Here is a 24459-nt window from a genome sequence, read left to right as displayed (position 1 = left end):
ATACCGGAATCGGAAGTTCCCAGAATTCAAATTGAACGCAGCAGCCAATGAGGAATGAATGAAAGTGTGGGCACATCCTGTTTAGCATGGTGGGCATGTAAGTACTGGCAAGGCTTGGATTGGCTGCTGAAATGATGTCACTCTGCACTATAAAAAAGCGCTGCCGCCATTTTGCGCTCACTCTGCTGTGATTTCAGTTAGGGACAGGACGCTGTGTTCTAACTGAGGGCCAGTTGAGCTAGCTAATTGCTTTATTTTCCTTTCCAAAGGCTAATTTAGCAAAACGCTGTGTGTTCTTCACTGTTCACCTTGCTCTTGCCTTGCAGCGCTGTTTTAACAGCGTTCTGCAAGGTCTCTGTGTGTGTGTGTGTGTGTGTGTGCAGCTCACTCTGTAGTCTGTGTGCAGCCATATACCCGGTTGTATTCAGCTCAGGGGGGGTTCACACTGCCTCACACAGTTGTTCTTTTTTGCTCTTAGTGCAGCCTGCTGCACATTTTTTCTCAAATTTCCTATTAGTGTTTTTCCACCAGTCTCCAGCTCTATTGTGGAAAAACACTACATAGGATAACCTAGAGGGGGGTTTTTGGGCCTTGCAGCGCCGTTTACGGCTGTCTGCACGGTCTCCGTGTGAGCCCAGCTCGCCCTGTAGTCTGTGTGCAGCCATAGCCGGTTGGATTCAGCTCAGGGTTCGTTACTGGCTCATACCTTGAGAAAAATTTTCCTTTTTTTCAAATAGTGCAGCCTGTTTAAAATTTGAAAAAAAAAATTCCTATTAGTGTCTTTCCACTCGTATCCAGCTAAATAGTGGAAAAACACTATATAGGATAACCTAGAGGAGGGTTTTTTGGCCTTGCAGCGCCGTTTACGGCTGTCTGCACGGTCTCCGTGTGAGCCCAGCTCGCCCTGTAGTCTGTGTGCAGCCATAGCCGGTTGGATTCAGCTCAGGGTTCGTTACTGGCTCATACCTTGAGAAAAATTTTCCTTTTTTTCAAATAGTGCAGCCTGTTTAAAATTTGAAAAAAAAAAAAATTCCTATTAGTGTCTTTCCACCAGTCTCCAGCTCAATTGTGGAAAAACACTACATAGGATAACCTAGAGGTTTTTTTGGGGGGCCTTGCAGCGCCGTTTACGGCTGTCTGCACGGTCTCTGTGTGAGCGCAGCTCGCCCTGTAGTCTGTGTGCAGCCATAGCCGGTTGGATTCAGCTCAGGGTGCGTTACTGCCTCATACCTTGAAAAACAATTTCCTTTTTTTCAAATAGTGCAGCCAGTTTAAAATTTGAAAAAAAAAATTCCTATTAGTGTCTTTCCACTTGTATCCAGCTAAATAGTGGAAAAACACTATATAGGATAACCTAGAGGAGGGTTTCTTGGCCTTGCAGCGCCGTTTACGGCTGTCTGCACGGTCTCCGTGTGATTTAAACTAGCTCTGTAGCCCGATCTGCACCAAAAAAAAGGTTAAGTTCACCAAACACAACTTACACTTGTGTAGGCCACATTTGAAAAATAATAAAGTTTAGTCCACAATTTACAACATTAGTGTTTCTTACACCTGTTAGGAGGAGCATTACAGGAATAAGCACACTAAGGCCTTAGTACTTTTCTGCTTATCTTTATCTGTCAACCAAGATGAAGAGGGCAGGGAGTAAGGCACGTGGGCGTGGGCGCGGAGCAGGGAGAGGAGCAGGGAGAGGACGTGGTGATTCTGTGCCTGCTGCGGGCGCCGGTGACTCGTCGTCACTCAGTTTCAGCAGGGAACAGTCCTTCATGCGCAGCTTTGTCGGAGAGCGCCGTGCACCGCTGCTGCGTGAAGACCAAATTGAAGCCGTTGTCGGGTGGATGGCAGCTAACGCCTCGGCATCGACTTCAGTTAGTGCCACATCCTCTCAGGCACAGAGCACTGGAGAGCAGCCATCTGTCTCTTCACCACCTGCCAAATTGGCCAGGCAGTCAGAGAGCCCAGGACAGGAGCCGTCTCTACTTCTGTTCTCTGAATCTCTTGGCTTGGAAACAGGGGGCCAGCCAAGCAGCATTGGAGAAATGGAAGAAGAGGCAGTGTGCAGTGATGCCCAACACCTTTTTCTCTCTGACTCTGAAGAGGCAGGTGGGCCAGTGCCTCCGGTGACCACAGCGCAGTACGCATCTGATGATGAAACTCAGGTGCCGCTTTCTCGTGCGTACTGTGCTGCTGAGACTACCCAGGAGGAGCAGTTGGTGGCAGAGGGTAGTGGAGATGATGAGGTCCTTGACCCATCGTGGCGTGAGGAACAGGAAGGTGGTGGGAGCAGCTCAGAGGAAGAGCTTCCTCTTACGGGCCAAAGAGGGAGAGGGAGGGGGAAGACTGCGGAGCCTGTAGCCTCCACTTTGGCACCCGTTAGGAGCCTGTCTCTTTCCAAAGCCAAAAAGGGCGCTCCCAAGACTTGCAGTGCCTGGTCCTTTTTTGACACAGTTGCAGATGACATTTGTTTTGTCAAATGCAAGCTGTGTCATCATAAAGTAAAAAGAGGGAAAAATGTCAGCAACCTCAATACCACAAATATGTGGAAACATGTGCGGACCAGGCACGCGGTGGAGTTACAGAAACACACTGAAGATGTAGGCCAACCAACAGCGGCAGCTACCACCTCTTCAGCTCGTGTTGCCTCTTCCTCCAGCTCACGCACAGCTGGTTTGGCTTCCTCCCAGAGACCTAGTGTAATTCCACCCACAGCACCACCTTCCCAGTCATCCTCACACTCCCAGTCTACTCTACAGCCATCGGTAGTCCAGGCATGGGAGAAAAGGCGGGCATTCTCGGCCAACCACCCCCGAGCACAGGCTCTGAATGCAGGCATTGCCAAACTGTTGTCCCTGGAAATGCTCTCGTTCAGGCTGGTGGAGACTGACAGCTTCCGTGACTTGATGGCATTGGCAGTCCCACAGTACAAGGTGCCCAGCCGCTTTTACTTCAGCAGGCAGGCTGTCCCTGCCCTGCACAGGCATGTTGAGGCAAACATAAAACATGCGCTACTGAACGCCGTCAGTAGCAAGGTCCACCTCACCACCGATGCGTGGACCAGTCAGCATGGACAGGGGCGATATGTTTCCCTCACTGCCCATTGGGTTAATGTTGTTGAGCCAGGTACAGATCGTGCGAGTGGCGCAGGACGTGTCCTGCCCACTCCAAGGATTGCAGGAATCCAGTCTGTACGCATCGACTCCTCCTCTTACACCAGTTCCTCTGATTCCTCTCTGCAGGATCCGTCACAGTCCACCCCCACATGGACCCGTGAACGTTTACCTATGACCGACATGAGCACAGTCGTGGCCAAACGTCAGCAGGCCGTCTTGAAACTAGTTTCATTGGGGCATCGAAGCCACACAGCGCAGGAGCTCTGGAATGCCATAAAGCAGGAGAGCGATGTGTGGTTACTGCCAGCGAATCTCCAGCCAGGCATGGTAGTGTGTGACAATGGCCGAAATCTGGTGGCAGCTTTGGCCCTTGGCAACCTCACTCACATCCCATGTCTGGCACATGTGCTCAATTTGGTTGTGCAGAGTTTTCTGAGGGACTATCCGGATCTTGATGCCCTGCTGCACAAGGTCCGCCTAGAGTGTGCTCACTTGCGGCGTTCCAGCTTGGCCAGATCCCGCATTGCTGCTCTGCAGCGCCGATTCCGCCTTCCGGAACACCGCATCATATGTGACCTACCTACCCGGTGGAATTCCACGTTACATATGTTGGAGCGGTTGTGTGAGCAGCAGCAAGCAGTTATGGAGTACCAGCTGCATCAGGCGCAAAGAAGTCGCAGTCAGCGCCGATCAGACTTCACAACCACAGAGTGGGCCACTATGAAGGACGTCTGCCAGGTTTTGCGTCCTTTTGATTATTCCACGCGGATGGCAAGTGCAGATGATGCACTAGTCAGCATGACTGTCCCCCTTATCTGCCTGCTTCAGCAAACTTTGCAAGGGTTAAGGGATGATGTGGTGGAAGAGGTGGAGGATGAGGAGTCACCTTTTCCATCAGCTTCTGGAGAGTCAGCGCCACGTGGTTCCTCACAAAGGGGTACGCAGGGGCCAATTTGTGAGGAGGATGAGGAGGAGTCAATGGAGGAGGAAGAGCTCCGTCCAGAGGAGGGAGCGACACAATTGTCCAGTGGTCAGTGTGTACAGCGAGGGTGGGGTGATGACGAGCGGGCAGAGATCATGTCTCAAGCAGGGGACAGCGTTTCTGGGCCGGTTGGCACTCTGCAGCACATGGTGGATTTCATGCTGCAGTGCCTGAGAAACGACCGCCGCATCGACCACATTCTCAACATGCCTGATTATTGGGTGTTCACCCTCCTCGATCCTCGCTACCGGGACAACGTCCAAAACCTCATCCCAGCGTTGACCCGGGAGCGTAAATTGCGGGAGTACCACGACACACTGGTGAATTCCATCATCTTCTCCTGTCCAACTGAGAGGAGTGCTGCTAGTGCTTTACAAAGCAGCTCAGTGCGTCGAGGCAGTGGGGGAGGCTCTGCCCAAAGAGGGAGCAGAAGCAGTGCCTCTGCCCAAGGCAAGCCCAGTATGGCACAACTCTGGCACACTTTTGTGTGCCCGCCCCAAATGTCTACACCATCACCGGCGGCTCCAGTCAGCAGGAGGCAACGGTTCCGTCAGATGGTGACAGACTACATGGCTTGCCCTCTTACTGTACTCCCAGACGGCTCTTCCCCGTTCAAGTTTTGGGTCTCTAAGCTGGATACATGGCCAGAGCTAAGCCAGTATGCATTGGAGGTGCTGGCTTGCCCTGCGGCTAGTGTCTTATCGGAACGTGTCTTTAGTGCCGCAGGTGGTGTACTAACAGACCGTCGCATGCGACTATCCTCCGATAACGTTGACCGGCTTACTTTCCTGAAAATGAACCAGGCCTGGATCTCGCAGGAATTTGCCACTCCTCTGCCTGATTAAGTAATTGGGTGTCATCCAGGTCTCCTGCTGTGTTCATCTTTCTACCACCTGAACTGCTATTCCTGGGCTCCAACACCGCCAGTTGCGGCTCAGAAGTGCAGGCTGCACAGTAAAAACATACGACCCAGTGTTATTGGGTTTCAGTAACGTCAGCTGATCCCCAGCTGTGTAGCCGGCAATGTGTCCTGCGACCGCCACGCTGGCACAACAACCTAAATGTAAGGGAACCTCTCCCCCCCCCCCCCCCGTCGTTTGTTACTGAAAGAGCCATCTTGTGCAGCAGTAATGCTGCGCAAGGAAAAGGTAGCTCTTTTTTTTTAGCTCTTTGCACACGCAGAACTTAACACTTATAAAATGTGTTCACTGATACCGTTATACCGTCCCGGAGCTGGGACTTTCCTTCGTAATGTGACGCAGCACAGCCGTCATTCCTACCCCCTTGGTGCCATGCGCTGCCTCCTCAGCGTTGTTTTAAGCTGTCACGGAGCCTGCGCTGTTCTGTTATCCCTTGGGCATGCCCTATTTGCGCTGCCTGTCTTCTGACATAATTTGGTGTCAGGCTGGCTGCGCCTGTGCGGCCGCGGTGCCCGAGATCCCGCCTCGCAGTGTCTTCTGATTGAGTCACACTGCGGGCCTGGGATCCATGGGCATGCGCAGTGCATATCTTCCCCTCGGGCTCTCGCTCATTTCCCTCCGCCTTCTTTAGACTGTGCGCCGTCAGCTGATCCCTAGCATGCCACGGCCGTGACACCGCACAGTCTGAAGAAGAGGGAAGGAGGGGAGTGAGAGTCGAGGTTATGCACTGTGCATGCCCATGGTTCCAAGGCCCGCAGTGGGATTACGTTAGATGAGACTGCGAGGTGGGATCTGGAGCAGCGTGGACGCACAGGCACTGACAGCCTGACACCAAATTATGTCAGAAGACAGGCAGCGCTAATTGGGCATGGCCAAGGGCTAACAGAACAGCGCAGGCTCCGTGGCAGCTTAAAACAACGCTGAGGAGGCAGCGCACGGCATCAAGGGGATAGGAATGACAGCTGTGCTGTGTCCCATTACGAAGGAAATTCGCACCTCCGGAACGGTTTAACGGTATAAAGGGACACATTTTTAGTGTTTACTTCGGTGTTTGCAAGGAGCATAATTAAAAGAGCAACCTTTTCCTTTTGCATCCTTAGTGCTGCACAACATGGCTCTTTCAGCTACAAACGTCTTGGGGGGGGGGGTTAAAGGTTTCCTTTCAACTTGCTCCAATCAGGCTTCGGCCTACACTCTGTTCCTCTGCTCCTCCTGCTGTCCCTGGGCTCTAACACCGCCAGTTGGTGCCTGGAAGTGCTGTGTGCACAGTCAACAGTCGCTCCTCTGTTATTGGGGTTCAGTAACGTCAGCTGATCCCCAGCTGTGTGTGCGGCAATACCTCCAATCTGCTCCTCCTGCTGTCCCTGGGCTCTAACACCGCCAGTTGGTGCCTGGAAGTGCTGTGTGCACAGTCAACAGTCGCTCCTCTGTTATTGGGGTTCAGTAACGTCAGCTGATCCCCAGCTGTGTGTGCGGCAATACCTCCAATCTGCTCCTCCTGCTGTCCCTGGGCTCTAACACCGCCAGTTGGTGCCTGGAAGTGCTGTGTGCACAGTCAACAGTCGCTCCTCTGTTATTGGGGTTCAGTAACGTCAGCTGATCCCCAGCTGTGTATCCGGCAACGTGTCATGCGACCGCCACGCTGGCACAACTAAAATGTAAGGGGACCTGTCCCCGCCCCCCCTAGGCGTTTGTTACTGAAAGAGCCACCATGTGCAGCACTAATACTGCACAAGGGAAAGGTCGCTCTTGAAATTATGCTCCTTGCAAACGCTGAACTACACACTCATGTAATGTGTCCCCTCACACCGTCCAACCGTCCCGGAGGTGGGACTTTCCTTTGTAATGTGACGCAGCACAGCCGTCATTGCTACCCCCTTGGCACCGTGCGCTGCCTCCTTAGCGTTGTTTGATTCCGTCATGGACCCTGCGCTGTTATGTTATCCCTTGGCCATGCACAGTTTGCGCTGCCCGTCCTCTGACATCATTTGTTGTCGTCCTGGCTGCGCCTGTGCGTCCACGCTGCCCGAAATCACACCTCGCAGTGTCGTCTAATGTGATCCCACAGTGGGCCTGGTATCCATGGCCATGCGCAGTGCATATACTAGCCTCTCACTCCCCTTCTTCACGCTTCTTCAGACTAGGCGGCGTCAGCTGATCCCTAATAGCATGCCACGGCCGTGACGCCGCACAGTCTGAAGAAGCAGGAAGGAGGTGAGTGAGAGGCGATGATATGCACTGCGCATGCCCATGGATCCCTGGCCCGCAGTGGGACTACATTAGATGACACTGCAAGGTTGGATCTTGGGCAGCTTGGACGCACAGGCACTGCCAGCCTGACACCTACATGATGTCAGAAGACGGGCACCGCTAACTGTGCATGGCCAAGGGATAACATTACAGTGCGGGCTCCGTGACAGAACCAAACAACGTTGAGGAGGTGGTGCCCGGCACCAAGGGGGTTGGAATGACGGCTGTGCTGTGTCACATTACAAAGGAAAGTCCCACTTCCGGGATGGTTTGACGGTGTGAGGGGACACATTATATGAGTGTGTACTTCAGCGTTTGCAAGGAGCATAATTTTCGGAGCCACCATTTTCCATGTGCAGTATTACTGCTGTACAAGATGGCTCTTTCAGCAACAAATGCCTGGGGGGGGGGGTTAAAGGTTCCCTTTCAACTTGCTCCACTGCAGGCTTCGGCCTACACTCTGCTCCTCTTTGATTCCCTGGGTTTCAACACTGTCAGTTGCCACCTGGAAGTGTTGTCTACACAGAAAAAAACACTAGGTGATGTGTCAGTGGGGTTCAGCACCGCCAGCTGTTCCCCTGCTGTGTAGTCGGCAACGTGTCCAGCACAAGCCACGCTGGCACAACAGAACAAAAGCTGCCACCAGTGCAGGCTTCGGCCTACACTCTGCTCCTCTCCTCCTCCTGCTGACCCTGGGCTCAAACACCGCTAGTTTTTGCCCGGAAGTGCTAGCTGCACAGAGAAAAACACCAGCCAATGTGTTAGTGGGGTTCAGCAACGCCAGCTGTTCCCCTGCTGTGTAGCCGGCAACGTGACCTGCAAACGCCATGCAGGCACAGGAACTGAAATTAAAAGGGAACCTGGCCCCACCCCCCCAGGTGTTTCTATGTATAACAGCCACCTAGTACAGCAGTACTGCTGCATTTGTACAAGGTGGCTGACTTTTTCTCCTTGCCCACGTGGAACTCAACACGTACAAAATGTGTCTCATTGAGACCATTCCACTGTCCCTGAGGTGTGACTTTCCTTTGTAATGATACGCAGCACCCCCCTTGGTAGCGTTTCCCGTCTTTTGTCATCATGGTTAGCTGGCTGCGCCTGTGCATCCGCCCTGCTAGAAACAACGCCCCTCGTTGTCATATTTATTTTGTCAGCGAGGGTGTGGTTTATGGGCACGAGCAGTGCATATGTTCGCCTGTCTTAACTCATCTCCTTCCGCCTTCTTCAGACTGTGCGGCCTCCTGGCCGTGGTAGGCGATAAGGGATCAGCTGAGGCCGCCCAGTCTGGAGCAGGTGTAAGGACATGTGTAAGCGGCAAACCTATTTACTGCACAAGGCCACGAATCCCAGCCACGCAGTGTGATTTTTTGAAAACACACTGTGGGTCTGGGATTCATGTCCATCGCTAACCGCAACGGCCGACATGAAATGAGGTCAGAAGACAGGAAGCGCTCACAGCGCATGGCCAAGGGATCACAATAGCGCAGACTCCTGTACAGCAAATAACAACGCTCAGGAATCTGCGCCCAGTACCTAGGTGCAAATTTTGACACCTGTGCTGCGTCTCGTTAAAAAGACAAGTCACGCCTCCACAACTGTTTGACAGTATAATGGGCTAAATAGTGTACGTGTTTTAGTCAGCGTGTGCAAGGAGCAAAACAAATAGAGCAACCTTTTACTTGTGCAGCATTAATGCTGCACAAGGTGTGGCTCTTGTACCTTGCAACACCTGAGGGGGGGGTTAAAGGTAACCTTTGAAATTGGTTCAACTAGGCTTCGGCCTACACTCTGCTCCTCTACTCCTCCTGCTGACCCTGGGCTCAAACACCGCTAGTTTTTGCCCGGAAATGCTAGCTGCACAGAGAAAAACACCAGCCAATGTGTTAGTGGGGTTCAGCACCGCCAGCTGTTCCCCTGCTGTGTAGTCGGCAACGTGTCCAGCACAAGCCACGCTGGCACAACAGAACAAAAGCTGCCACCAGTGCAGGCTTCGGCCTACACTTTGCTCCTCTCCTCCTCCTGCTGACCCTGGGCTCAAACAACGCCAGTTTCTGCCCGGACATGCTAGCTGCACAGAGAAAAACACCAGCCAATGTGTTAGTGGGGTTCAGCACCGCCTGCTGTTCCCCCGCTGTGTAGCCGGCATCGTGTCCAGCACAAGCCACGCTGGCACAACCGACCAAAAGCTGCCACCAGTGCAGGCTTCGGCCTACACTTTGCTCCTCTCCTCCTCCTCCTGCTGACCCTGGGCTCTAACACCGCTAGTTTTTGCCCGGACATGCAATCTGCACAGAGAAAAACACCAGTCAATGTGTCAGTGGGGTTCAGCAACGCCAGCTGTTCCCCTGCTGTGTAGCTTGCAACGTGACCTGCAAACGCCACGCAGGCACATGAACTGAAATTGAAGGGAGCCTGCCCCCCACCCACAGGTGTTTCTATGTATATCAGCCACCTTGTACAGCAGTACTGCTGCATTTGTACAAGGTGGCTGACTTTTTCTCCTTGCCCACGTGGAACTCAACACGTACAAAATGTGTCTCATTAGAGACCATTACAATGTCCCTGAGGTGTGACTTTCCTTTGTAATGACACGCAGCACCACCCTTGTTAGCGCTGCCCGTCTTTTGACATCATTGGTTAGCTGGCTGCGCCTGTGCATCTCCCCTGCTCGAAACAACGGCCCTCGGTGTCTTATTTTTTTGGACAGCGAGGGTGTGATTGATGGGCATGTGCAGTGCATATGTTTGCCTGTGTTCACTCATCTCCTTCCGCCTTCTTCAGACTGGGTGTCCTCATGGCCGCGGCAGGCGATAAGGGATCAGATGAGGCCGCCCAGTCTGAAGCAGGTGTAAGGACATGTGTGAGCGGCAAACATATTTAGTGCACCAGGGCACGAATCCCAGCACCGCAGTGTGATTTTTTAAAAACACACTGTGGGTCTGGGATTCATGTCCATCGCTAACCGCAACGGCCGACATGAAATGAGGTCAGAAGACAGGAAGCGCTCACAGCGCATGGCCAAGGGATCACAATAGCGCAGACTCCTGTACAGCAAATAACAACGCTCAGGAATCTGCGCCCAGTACCTAGGTGCAAATTTTGACACCTGTGCTGCGTCTCGTTAAAAAGACAAGTCACGCCTCCACAACTGTTTGACAGTATAATGGGCTAAATAGTGTACGTGTTTTAGTCAGCGTGTGCAAGGAGCAAAACAAATAGAGCAACCTTTTACTTGTGCAGCATTAATGATGCACAAGGTGTGGCTCTTGTACCTTGCAACACCTGAGGGGGGGGTTAAAGGTAACCTTTGAAATTGGTTCAACTAGGCTTCGGCCTACACTCTGCTCCTCTACTCCTCCTGCTGACCCTGGGCTCAAACACCGCTAGTTTTTGCCCGGAAATGCTAGCTGCACAGAGAAAAACACCAGCCAATGTGTTAGTGGGGTTCAGCACCGCCAGCTGTTCCCCTGCTGTGTAGTCGGCAACGTGTCCAGCACAAGCCACGCTGGCACAACAGAACAAAAGCTGCCACCAGTGCAGGCTTCGGCCTACACTTTGCTCCTCTCCTCCTCCTGCTGACCCTGGGCTCAAACAACGCCAGTTTCTGCCCGGACATGCTAGCTGCACAGAGAAAAACACCAGCCAATGTGTTAGTGGGGTTCAGCACCGCCAGCTGTTCCCCCGCTGTGTAGCCGGCATCGTGTCCAGCACAAGCCACGCTGGCACAACCGACCAAAAGCTGCCACCAGTGCAGGCTTCGTCCTACACTTTGCTCCTCTCCTCCTCCTCCTGCTGACCCTGGGCTCTAACACCGCTAGTTTTTGCCCGGACATGCAATCTGCACAGAGAAAAACACCAGTCAATGTGTCAGTGGGGTTCAGCAACGCCAGCTGTTCCCCTGCTGTGTAGCTTGCAACGTGACCTGCAAACGCCACGCAGGCACATGAACTGAAATTGAAGGGAGCCTGCCCCCCACCCCCCCAGGTGTTTCTATGTATAACAGCCACCTTGTACAGCAGTACTGCTGCATTTGTACAAGGTGGCTGACTTTTTCTCCTTGCACACGTGGAACTCAACAAGTACAAAATGTGTCTCATTACAGACCATTACAATGTCCCTGAGGTGTGACTTTCCTTTTTAATGACACGCAGCACCCCCATTGTTAGCGCTGCCCGTCTCCTGACATCATTGGTTGGCTGGCTGTGCCTGTGCGTCCCCCCTGCCCGACACAACGCCCCCCGTTGTCTCATATATTTTGACTGCGAGGGTGTGATTGATGGGCACGAGCAGTGCATATGTTCCCCTGTTTTCACTCCCCTCCTTCCGCCTTCTTCTGACTGTGCGGCCTCATGGCCGCGGCATGCGATAAGGGATCAGCTGAGGCCGCCCAGTCTGAAGCAGGTGTAAGGACATGTGTGAGCGGCGAACATATTTACTGCACAAGGCCACGAATCCCAGCACCGCAGTGTGACTTTAGGAAAAGCCACTGTGGGTCTGGGATTTATGGCCATCGTTAACCGCACCGGCCAACATGAAATGAGGTCATGAGACGGCCTGCACTAACAGGGTATTGCCAAGGGATAACACAAGAGCGCAGTTTCCTGTACTGCAAATAACAACGGTAAGGAATCTGCGCACAGCACCTAGGTGTAAATTTGTACACCTGTGCTGCGTCTCCTTAAAAAGACTAGTAGTCACGCCTCCACTACTGTTTGACAGTATAATGGGCTAAATAGTGTACGTGTTTAATTCAGCGTGTGCAAGGAGCAAAATTAAATAGAGCAACCTTTGACTTGTGCATCATTAATGCTGTTCAAGGTGTGGCTCTTGTACCTTGCAACACCTGAGGGGGGGGTTAAAGGTAACCTTTGAAATTGGTTCAACTAGGCTTCGGCCTACACTCTGCTCCTCTACTCCTCCTGCTGACCCTGGGCTCAAACACCGCTAGTTTTTGCCCGGAAATGCTAGCTGCACAGAGAAAAACACCAGCCAATGTGTTAGTGGGGTTCAGCACCGCCAGCTGTTCCCCTGCTGTGTAGTCGGCAACGTGTCCAGCACAAGCCACGCTGGCACAACAGAACAAAAGCTGCCACCAGTGCAGGCTTCGGCCTACACTTTGCTCCTCTCCTCCTCCTGCTGACCCTGGGCTCAAACAACGCCAGTTTCTGCCCGGACATGCTAGCTGCACAGAGAAAAACACCAGCCAATGTGTTAGTGGGGTTCAGCACCGCCAGCTGTTCCCCTGCTGTGCAGCTTGCAACGTGACCTGCAAACGCCACGCAGGCACATGAACTGAAATTGAAGGGAGCCTGGCCCCCACCCCCAGGTGTTTCTATGTATAACAGCCACCTTGTACAGCAGTACTGCTGCATTTGTACAAGGTGGCTGATGTTTTCTCCTTGCCCACGTGGAACTCAACACGTACAAAATGTGTCTCTTTGAGACCATTCCACTGTCCCTGAGGTGTGACTTTCCTTTCTAATGATACGCAGCACCCCCCTTGGTAGCGCTTCCCGTCTTCTGACATCATTGGTTGGCTACTTGCGCCTGTTCGTCCGCCCTGCCTGAATAAAATGCTCCTCGTTGTCTTAATTATTTTGACTGCGAGGGTGTGATTGATGGGCACGAGCAGTGCATATCTTCGCCTGTCTTAACTCATCTCCTTCCGCCTTCTTCAGACTGTGCAGCCTCATGGCCGCGGCATGCGAGAAGGGATCAGCAGAGGCCGCCCAGTCTGAAGCAGGTGTAAGGACGTGTGTGAGCGGCCAAAATATTTACTGCTCAAGGCCACGAATCCCAGCACCGCAGTGTGGCTTTATGAAAAGACACTGTGGGTCTGGGATTTATGGCCATCGTTAACCGCACCGGCCAACATGAAATGAGGTCATAAGATGGGCAGCGCTAACAGGGCATTGCCAAGGGATAACACAAGAGCGCAGACTCCTGTACAGCAAATAACAACGCTCAGGAAGCTGCGCCAAGCACCAAGGCGTTATTTTGGACACCTGTGCTGCGTCTCATCAAAAAACCAAGTCACGCATCCACTACAGTTTGACTGTAGAATGGGGTAAATTGTGTATGTCTTTCATTCAGCGTGTGCAAGTAGACAAATTAATAGAGCAACCTTTCACTTGTGCAGCATTAATACTGCACAAGGTGTGTCTCTTGTACTTTGTAACACCTGAGGGGGGGGTTAAAGGTTTCCTTTGAAATTGGTTCAACTAGGCTTCGGCCTACACTCTGCTCCTCTCCTCCTCCTCCTGCTTCAACACGGGCTCTAACATCGCTAGTTTTTGCCCGCAAGTGCTAGCTGCACAGATAAAAACACACGCCATTGTGTTAGTGGGGTTCAGCAACGCCAGCTGTTCCCCCAGTGTGTAGCCGGCAAAGTGTCCTGCAAACGCAACGCAGACACAAAGCTGCCTCCAGTGCAGGCTTCGGCCTACACTCATCTCCCCCTGCTTACCCTTTGCTCCAACACCGCTAGTTGGGGCTCTAGGAAGACAATCTTTAATAGGCAAGGCAACGCATCCGGGTTCCAGCACCGCCAGCTGGTTCTCGGCAGTGTTCTTGTCACAGGTACTCCCTCGTGCCAAGCCTGGTTTCAGCACCGTCAGCTGTTTCCGGGTTGTGTCAACTTCACTGAGACGCCTATGCTTGCCCCGTCGTGGGGCGGTCGAGTTAGCCAACTCCAGGGTGCCTCCAGTTTAGGAGCTTCCTATGTGGGCTGCGTGAACTGGTAGTCAAGGCTGGTTCTGTAGTGCCAGTAGGCCCAGCTCCCCCTGTAGGACTGTTGGGGTTCGGTAACTGCGGCTGCCTCGCGGCCTAGCTGTTCTCTCCTCTCCTGTGGGCCTTGGGGTCCACCACCTGGTTCCAGCACCGTCAGCTGGTTCCGGGCCGAGCCTTTGGCTTAGGTGCCTCCTCCTGGGTATCCGAGTTCCGCCAACGCCAGGCGGTCCTTGGTAGTGCTTTTAAGCGCGGGCACCTACAGCTTAGCAACCGGGTTCCAGCACCGTCAGCTGGTCCTCGGTCGTGCCATTGGCTCTTGCACACTGGGGCAACGCATCCGGGTTCCAGCACCGCCAGCTGGTTCTCGGCAGTGTTCTTGTCACAGGTACTCCCTCGTACCAAGCCTGGTTTCAGCACCGTCAGCTGTTTCCGGGTTGTGTCAACTTCACTGAGACGCCTATGCTTGCCCCGTCGTGGGGCGGTCGAGTTAGCCAACTCCAGGGTGCCTCCAGTTTAGGAGCTTCCTATGTGGGCTGCGTGAACTGGTAGTCAAGGCTGGTTCTGTAGTGCCAGTAGGCCCAGCTCCCCCTGTAGGACTGTTGGGGTTCGGTAACTGCGGCTGCCTCGCGGCCTAGCTGTTCTCTCCTCTCCTGTGGGCCTTGGGGTCCACCACCTGGTTCCAGCACCGTCAGCTGGTTCCGGGCCGAGCCTTTGGCTTAGGTGCCTCCTCCTGGGTATCCGAGTTCCGCCAACGCCAGGCGGTCCTTGGTAGTGCTTTTAAGCGCGGGCACCTACAGCTTAGTAACCGGGTTCCAGCACCGTCAGCTGGTCCTCGGTCGTGCCATTGGCTCTTGCACACTGGGGCAACGCATCCGGGTTCCAGCACCGCCAGCTGGTTCTCGGCAGTGTTCTTGTCACAGGTACTCCCTCGTGCCAAGCCTGGTTTCAGCACCGTCAGCTGTTTCCGGGTTGTGTCAACTTCACTGAGACGCCTATGCTTGCCCCGTCGTGGGGCGGTCGAGTTAGCCAACTCCAGGGTGCCTCCAGTTTAGGAGCTTCCTATGTGGGCTGCGTGAACTGGTAGTCAAGGCTGGTTCTGTAGTGCCAGTAGGCCCAGCTCCCCCTGTAGGACTGTTGGGGTTCGGTAACTGCGGCTGCCTCGCGGCCTAGCTGTTCTCTCCTCTCCTGTGGGCCTTGGGGTCCACCACCTGGTTCCAGCACCGTCAGCTGGTTCCGGGCCGAGCCTTTGGCTTAGGTGCCTCCTCCTGGGTATCCGAGTTCCGCCAACGCCAGGCGGTCCTTGGTAGTGCTTTTAAGCGCGGGCACCTACAGCTTAGTAACCGGGTTCCAGCACCGTCAGCTGGTCCTCGGTCGTGCCATTGGCTCTTGCACACTGGGGCAACGCATCCGGGTTCCAGCACCGCCAGCTGGTTCTCGGCAGTGTTCTTGTCACAGGTACTCCCTCGTGCCAAGCCTGGTTTCAGCACCGTCAGCTGTTTCCGGGTTGTGTCAACTTCACTGAGACGCCTATGCTTGCCCCGTCGTGGGGCGGTCGAGTTAGCCAACTCCAGGGTGCCTCCAGTTTAGGAGCTTCCTATGTGGGCTGCGTGAACTGGTAGTCAAGGCTGGTTCTGTAGTGCCAGTAGGCCCAGCTCCCCCTGTAGGACTGTTGGGGTTCGGTAACTGCGGCTGCCTCGCGGCCTAGCTGTTCTCTCCTCTCCTGTGGGCCTTGGGGTCCACCACCTGGTTCCAGCACCGTCAGCTGGTTCCGGGCCGAGCCTTTGGCTTAGGTGCCTCCTCCTGGGTATCCGAGTTCCGCCAACGCCAGGCGGTCCTTGGTAGTGCTTTTAAGCGCGGGCACCTACAGCTTAGTAACCGGGTTCCAGCACCGTCAGCTGGTCCTCGGTCGTGCCATTGGCTCTTGCACACTGGGGCAACGCATCCGGGTTCCAGCACCGCCAGCTGGTTCTCGGCAGTGTTCTTGTCACAGGTACTCCCTCGTGCCAAGCCTGGTTTCAGCACCGTCAGCTGTTTCCGGGTTGTGTCAACTTCACTGAGACGCCTATGCTTGCCCCGTCGTGGGGCGGTCGAGTTAGCCAACTCCAGGGTGCCTCCAGTTTAGGAGCTTCCTATGTGGGCTGCGTGAACTGGTAGTCAAGGCTGGTTCTGTAGTGCCAGTAGGCCCAGCTCCCCCTGTAGGACTGTTGGGGTTCGGTAACTGCGGCTGCCTCGCGGCCTAGCTGTTCTCTCCTCTCCTGTGGGCCTTGGGGTCCACCACCTGGTTCCAGCACCGTCAGCTGGTTCCGGGCCGAGCCTTTGGCTTAGGTGCCTCCTCCTGGGTATCCGAGTTCCGCCAACGCCAGGCGGTCCTTGGTAGTGCTTTTAAGCGCGGGCACCTACAGCTTAGCAACCGGGTTCCAGCACCGTCAGCTGGTCCTCGGTCGTGCCATTGGCTCTTGCACACTGGGGCAACGCATCCGGGTTCCAGCACCGCCAGCTGGTTCTCGGCAGTGTTCTTGTCACAGGTACTCCCTCGTGCCAAGCCTGGTTTCAGCACCGTCAGCTGTTTCCGGGTTGTGTCAACTTCACTGAGACGCCTATGCTTGCCCCGTCGTGGGGCGGTCGAGTTAGCCAACTCCAGGGTGCCTCCAGTTTAGGAGCTTCCTATGTGGGCTGCGTGAACTGGTAGTCAAGGCTGGTTCTGTAGTGCCAGTAGGCCCAGCTCCCCCTGTAGGACTGTTGGGGTTCGGTAACTGCGGCTGCCTCGCGGCCTAGCTGTTCTCTCCTCTCCTGTGGGCCTTCGGGTCCACCACCTGGTTCCAGCACCGTCAGCTGGTTCCGGGCCGAGCCTTTGGCTTAGGTGCCTCCTCCTGGGTATCCGAGTTCCGCCAACGCCAGGCGGTCCTTGGTAGTGCTTTTAAGCGCGGGCACCTACAGCTTAGTAACCGGGTTCCAGCACCGTCTGCTGGTCCTCGGTCGTGCCATTGGCTCTTGCACACTGGGGCAACGCATCCGGGTTCCAGCACCGCCAGCTGGTTCTCGGCAGTGTTCTTGTCACAGGTACTCCCTCGTGCCAAGCCTGGTTTCAGCACCGTCAGCTGTTTCCGGGTTGTGTCAACTTCACTGAGACGCCTATGCTTGCCCCGTCGTGGGGCGGTCGAGTTAGCCAACTCCAGGGTGCCTCCAGTTTAGGAGCTTCCTATGTGGGCTGCGTGAACTGGTAGTCAAGGCTGGTTCTGTAGTGCCAGTAGGCCCAGCTCCCCCTGTAGGACTGTTGGGGTTCGGTAACTGCGGCTGCCTCGCGGCCTAGCTGTTCTCTCCTCTCCTGTGGGCCTTCGGGTCCACCACCTGGTTCCAGCAACGTCAGCTGGTTCTCGGCAGTGTCTTTTGCTCTTGTACCTTCTGCTCCCCATCCTGGTTCCAGTACCGTCAGCTGGTTCCGGGCAGAGCCTTTGGCTTAGGTGCCTCCTTCTGGGTATCCAAGTTCCACCAATGTCAGGTGGTCCTTGGTAGTGCTTTCAGGCACGGGTACCTCCTGCTTAGTAACCGGGTTCCAGTAACGTCAGCTGGTCCTTGGTAGTTCCATTGGCTCTTGGACATTCGGCTACCCATCCGGGTTCCAGTACCGTCAGCTGGTTCTCGGCAGTGTCTTTTGCTCTTGTACCTTCTGCTCCCCATCCTGGTTCCAGTAACGTCATCTGGTTCCGGGCAGAGCCTTTGGCTTAGGTGCCTCCTTCTGGGTATCCGAGTTCCGCCAACGTCAGGCGGTCCTTGGTAGTGCTTTTTAGCACGGGTACCTCCTGCTTAGTAACCGGGTTCCAGTAACGTCAGCTGGTCCTCGGTAGTTCCATAGGCTCTTGAACCTTCGGGTAGCCATCCGAGTTCCAGTTCCATCAGCTGGTTCTTGGCATTTTCTCAGCCTTCTTGTACCTTCTGCTACATTTCCAAGTTGAAGACCCTAACGTCGACAACCCGGAAGACCACCCCGATGACGACGACCCGGAAGACCACCCCGATGACGACGATGACAACGACGGCGGAGACGACGACGGCTGAGACAACGACGGCGGAGATGACGACACTGGAGACGAAGACCCTGGAGACGACAACATGGAAGACCGAGAAGCAGAAGAACAAGAGGCTGCAGAACAAAGAGCAGAAGAACATTAAGCATAAGACTTAATATCAGAGCAAAAGATATTATCTAAATTATATGCAGAAGAAGACTAAGCAGTGTATGGGGGTGAGTCCGTTCCTCCTCGTGGTGCCCCTGGATAAAGCCTGATGCTGCAGGCCAAACTGAACGCGGACAAATGTAACTTTTGTGACTGGCAGAACGGAAGGTGTAATCTTCCAACTTTTATAGATAACAACTACGGGAATGCCTGTCACAAATGAGAATATGATGAAGAAGTAGAATAGGAAGAATAATAACAGTGGAATAAAAAGAATATGTAGAATAGGAAGAATAATAATAGTTGAAGAAAATGAATATGAAGAATGTAATAAAAAAAAAAAATAGGTAGAAGATGAAGAAGAAGATGAATAAGGTGAAGAAGTTGATGTCAAGGATGCTGATGATGATGAAGATGAAAGTGTGGGAAAAGAAAAAAAAAAAAAGAAAAAAAAGAAGGGGAAGGGCGTGGAATAGTGAAACATCAATATCTGACAAAATAAAAAAAATTTACATACTCAATATCTTTTTCAATCCGAACGTCTTTAAAAAAAAAAAAAAAACATGCTATTCTATTTGATTGGACTAATCCTCATTGCCTTTAATGTCTCCGCCACCTCCCCCATACATCCTACATTATTCTTAGTTGTTTTCCTTCAGGTAGAATGAACCTACAAGGAAAGAAAGGGTTTATTTTAATTCCGATATTTTGGTCCCATTGACTTGCATTGGGATCGGGCATCGGTATCGGCGATATCCGATATTTTTTGAATATCGGCCGATCCAAGCCGATACCGATACTTTCCGATATCGGAAGGTATCGCTCAACACTAGTCAGTATTGAACCAGCAGCACTGAAGACTCTTTCTGAAAGCACACTGGCAGCAGGGCAAGCGAGCTCCTGTAATGCATATTCTGCCAATTCGGGCCAGGTGTCTAGTTTAGATGCCCAGTAATCAAAGGGGAATGACCTGTGAGGGAGAACATCGATAAGGGATGAAAAATAGTTTGTAACCATACTGGACAAATGCTTTCTCCTGTCACTTTGAATAGATGCAGCAGTCTCTGTTGTGTCAGCGGTCATTGAAAAATCACTCCACTACCTTGTCAGAAAACCCCTCTGTCCAACGCCACTGCGGATTTCTGCACCTCTAGCACCTTTGCCATGTTGCCCCCTACGGCAAGTGTGAGGACCATCACAACCTCTGTGTGCTGGGAATGCCTAAACCAAACGGTCTACAAGAGTTGCTTGTTTGGTAGCCAATATTTGCTCAGGGTTCTCATGTGGCATGTTGTTTTGCATTTTCCCTTTATAGCGTGGATCCAGGAGGCAAGCCAACCAGTAATCATCATCGGTCATCATTTTGACAATGCGGGGGTCCCTTTTTAGAATACGCAAGGCATACTCAGCCATGTGGGCCAATGTTCCTGGTGTCAATTCACTGGTCCTGCTGGGTTGAGGAGCACTTTCTTGGAAATCCACATCACAAGTGTCCTGCAAGAAACCTGTACCTGACCTTGCAACGCCACCAGTTTCAAGTGGCCCATGAGAAGCATCCTCCTCCCATACATAGTCATCCCCATCATCCTCCTCCTCATCCTCTTCGACCACCAACTCGTCCCGGACAGTTCCCTGACCAGACAATGTCTGACTGTCATCAAGGATTCCCTCCTCCTCGGCTGCAGACGCCAGCTCCTTGATGTGCATCAAACTTTGCATCAGCAGACGCATAAGTGGGATGCTCATGCTTATGATGGCGTCGTCTGCACTTGCCAGCCATGTGCATTCCTCGAAACACTGAAGGACTTGACAGAGGTCTTGTAGCTTGGACCACTGCACACCAGACAACTCCATGTCTGCCATCCAACTGCCTGCCCGTGTATGCGTATCCTCCCACAAATACATGACAGCATGCCTCTGTTCACACAGCCTCTGAACCATGTGCAATGTGGAGTTCCACCTTGTTGCAACGTCGATTATTAGGCGGTGCTGTGGAAGATTGAGCGATCGCTGATGGTTCAGCATACGGCTGGAGTGTACGGGCGACCGGCGGATGTGCGAGCAAAGTCTTCGCACCTTCAGGAGCAGGGCTGGTAACTCTGGATAATTTTTAAGAAAGCACTGCACCACCAGGTTCAAAGTGTGAGCCAGGCAAGGTATGTGTTTGAGTTGTGAAAGTGCTATGGCAGCCATAAAATTTCTTCCATTATCACTGACTACCTTGCCTGCCTCAAAATGTACACTGCCCAGCCATGACTGAGTTTCTTGCTGCAAGAACTCGGCCAGAACTTCCGCGGTATGTCTGTTGTCGCCCAAACACTTCATTTCAAACACGGCCTGCTGACGCTTCCCACTAGCTGTTCTGTAATGGGACACCTCGTGTGCAACACTGGCAGCTGCAGATGGAGTGGTCGTGCGACAGTGCTCTATGGATGAGCTTTCGCTTCTGGAGGAGGAGGAGGAGGAGGAGGAGGAGGTGGGGTGGCTAACGTCTTCAGCCAACTGTTTCCTAGATCGTGGGCTAGGCAGAACTGTCCCACTATTGCTGTCCCCTGTGGACCCTGCATCCACGACATTAACCCACTGCGCCATGATGGACACGTAACGTCCCTGGCCATGCCTACTGGTTCATGCATCTGTTGTGAGGTGCACCTTCCCAATGACAGACTGCCTTACTGCATGGACAATGCGGTCTTTGACATGCTGGTGGAGGGCTGGGATGGCTTTTCTCGCAAAGAAGTGGCGACTGGGTAGGTCATAGCGTGGTACTGCGTAGGCCATCAGGGCTTTGAAAGCTTCGCTTTACACCAACCGGTAGGGCATCATCTCTAAAGAGATAAGTCTGGCAATGTGGGCGTTCAAACCCTTTGTACGCGGATGATAGGATGAGCACTTTCGTTTCCTAACAAGAGTCTCTTCTAGGGTGAGCTGGACTGGAGAGCTGCCTATGGTGGAACTAGCGGTGGTGGTGGTTGTGGACATGGCAGATTGAGAGTGAGTTGGTGATGTTGGCCTACATACAGTGCTTCCTACCAATAACCTTCTGACTCCCTGACTGCTTTGGCCTAGCGACGATCCCTCCACATTTGCTGCTGGTGTCCTAACCGATGGGCTTACAGTGAGGGAAGCAATGTTGCAGTGCTGACTACCTTCATTCAGACCTGGTGCACCAACGGTACAGGACGTTAGGTAGTTAGTCCAGGCTTGCAAGTGCATGCTGTTTAAATGTCTACGCATGCACGTTGTATTTAAATTGTTAAGAATCTTCCCTCTGCTAAAGGTCTTTGAGCATTTTTTACAGATCACTTTTGACTGATCATTGGGATCTTGGTCAAAAAAATGCCACACTGCACTCTTCCTACTATGGAATTCCTATTCAGGCATTGCACGCTGTGCAACTTTCACAGGATGGCCACGCTGTCCTAAAATTGGTTTTGTCAAACGTTTTTTGCCTGATACGCGCCTGCCAGATGACAGCTGTTGCGATGTAGATTGGTGCTGCTGTGGATAACCCTCCTCCGCTTCTGAGCTAGTGGCAGCGCCACCCTCTTCTCCCAATGGCTGCCAATCTGGGTCAACAACTGGGTCATCTATCACCTCCTCCTCCTCAATGTCATGTGCACCTTCCTCAGTGTCACCGTGTAAGGTGCTATATAGGGTTGAGCGAAACGGTTCGTTCATTTTCAAAAGTCGCCGACTTTTGGCAAAGTCTGGTTTCATGAAACCCGACCCGACCGCTGTGCGGGGTCGGCCATGCGGTACGCGACTTTCGCGCCAAAGTCGCGTTTCAATGACGCGAAAAGCGCCATTTCTCAGCTAATGAAGGTGGACGCAGAGTGTGGGCAGCGTGATGACATAGGTCCTGGTTCCCACCATCTTAGAGAAGGGCATTGCAGTGATTGGCTTGCTGTCTGCGGCGTCACAGGGGCTATAAAGGGGCGTTCCGCCGACCGCCATCTTACTGCTGCTGATCTGAGCGTAGGGAGAGGTTGCTGCCGCTTCGTCAGAAGCAGGGATAGCGTTAGGCAGGGTCCATTAACCACCAAACCGCTTGTGCTGTAGCGATTTCCACTGTCCAACACCACCTTTGTTTGCAGGGACAGTGGAAGCTACATTTTTTTTTCCTAAGCATTGTAGCTCATTGGGCTGCCCTAGAAGGCTCCCTGATAGCTGCATTGCTGTGTGTACGCCGCTGTGCAAACCAACTGCTTTTTTCAAAGCACAAATCCTGTTGTTCCTTCCTTTCTGCACAGCTATCTTGTTTGTTTGTCCACACTTTTTATTTCATTTGTGCAGCAGTCCACTCCTTATTGCTGCCTGCCATACCTGGCTGAGATTACTGCAGGGAGATAGTAATTGTAGGACAGTCCCTGTGTTTGTTTTTCTTTTTTTTTTTTTTTTTTAATTCTCCCTAAAAAAAAAAAGCTGTGGGAGATTATGATTGGCATTTCTGCTCGAGTGCCATCCCTGTGTGTGCCATCTCACATAGTGGGCCATAGAAAGCCTAATTTTTTTTCCTGTTTTTTTTTTTGTGGGGTTTCTAAATTCTCCCTGAAAAAAAAAAAAACAGTGGGAGATTAATATTGGCCTTTGGGCTTGTGTGCCAGTCCTGAGCGTGCCATCTCTCTCTCAAATAGTGGGCCATAGAAAGCCTATTTATTTATTTTTTATTGGTTTAATACATTCTCCCTGAAAAAAAAACAAACAGTGGGAAATTAATATTGCCCTTTGGGCTTGTGTGCCAGTCCTGAGCGTGCCATCTCTCTGTCAAATAGTGGGCCATAGAAAGCCTATTTTTTTTTTTTATTGGTTATATACATTCTCCCTGAAAAAAAAAAAACAGTGGGAGATTAATATTGCCCTTTGGGCTTGTGTGCCAGTCCTGAGCGTGCTATCTCTCTCTCTCAGATAGTGTGCCATAGAAAGCCTATTTTTTTTATTTGGTTTCTAAATTCTCTCTGAAAAAATCACTTTTTTTAATTTGTTTTCTAAATTCTTCCTTAAAAAATCATTTTTTTTTGTGTTTCTAAATTCTCCCTGAAAAAATAAAAAAAAAACAGTGGGAGATTAATATTGGCCTTTCTGCTTGTGCGCCAGTCCTGACTCCTGGGTGTGCCATCTCTCTCTCTCAGATAGTGGGCCATAGAAAGCCTATTTGTTTTTTTTTTGGTTTGGTTTCTAAATTCTCTCTGAAAAAATCACTTTTTATTTTGTTTTCTAAATTCTTCCTTAAAAAACTTTTTTTTTGGGGGGGTTTCTAAATTCTCCCTGAAAAAATAAAAACAAACAGTGGGAGATTAATATTGACATTTGTGCTTGAGTGACAGTCCTGCATGTGTGGCATCTCTCTCATTTGGTGCCACCAAAAACAGAGTGTGTAACATTGTGCCTGCTTTTCCTTGCGGTGTCACCCACCTGTAAAGGGGTATCTAAATCATACTGAAGTTATAGCTCACCATGTAAGTTGTTTGACAGCAACAAATACCGTTAGTTTGGTTACGTTTTTAAATCAATGAGGAAGTCTGGTGGAAGAGGTCGTGGCTGGGGGCGTTCATTGTCAGCTGGTAATGAGGGTAGTGGTAGTGGTGGAGCATCAGGTGGTCGTGGTAAAAAAAATATTGCACCTAAGTCTGGAGCTGTGGAGCCAGGTTCGTCATCTGGCTACACAAGGCCTCGAACGCTCCCTTTTCTGGGAGTAGGAAAACCGCTTTTAAAGCCGGAGCAGCAAGAGCAAGTTTTGGCTTACATTGCTGACTCAGCCTCTAGCTCTTTTGCCTCCTCTTTTGAAACTGGTAAATGTAAAAGCAGCGCATCGTTAGTGGATGTTCACGGTCAGGGACAAGTCGCTTCCTTGTCCTCTTCAGCAAAAACAACAACAGAGAAGGATGCAGCAGGCGACACAACGGGTTACTCCATGGAGCTCTTTACACATACCGTCCCTGGCTTAGAAAGTGAAGCAGTTAACAGGCCATGCCCATTACAAGTTGAATCTGACATGGAGTGCACTGATGCACAGCCACAGCCAGACTACTATGCTGGTCCTTTGACTCAGACCACAACATTGCCCTCGCAGGGTACTGATCCAGAATCAGACCCTGATGAGACTATGTTGCAGCACGGTGGCGTAGTGGTTAGCACTGCAGCCTTGCAGCGCTGGGGTCCTGGGTTCTAATCCCACCCAGGACAACATCTGCAAAGAGTTTGTATGTTCTCTCCGTGTTTGCGTGGGTTTCCTCCGGGCACTCCGGTTTCCTCCCACATTCCAAAGACATACTGATAGGGATTCTAGATTG

This window comes from Ranitomeya imitator, chromosome 1 (genome assembly GCF_032444005.1).
Source record: "Ranitomeya imitator isolate aRanImi1 chromosome 1, aRanImi1.pri, whole genome shotgun sequence".
Lineage (NCBI taxonomy): Eukaryota > Metazoa > Chordata > Amphibia > Anura > Dendrobatidae > Ranitomeya > Ranitomeya imitator.
This window is presented reverse-complemented; position numbering follows the sequence as displayed.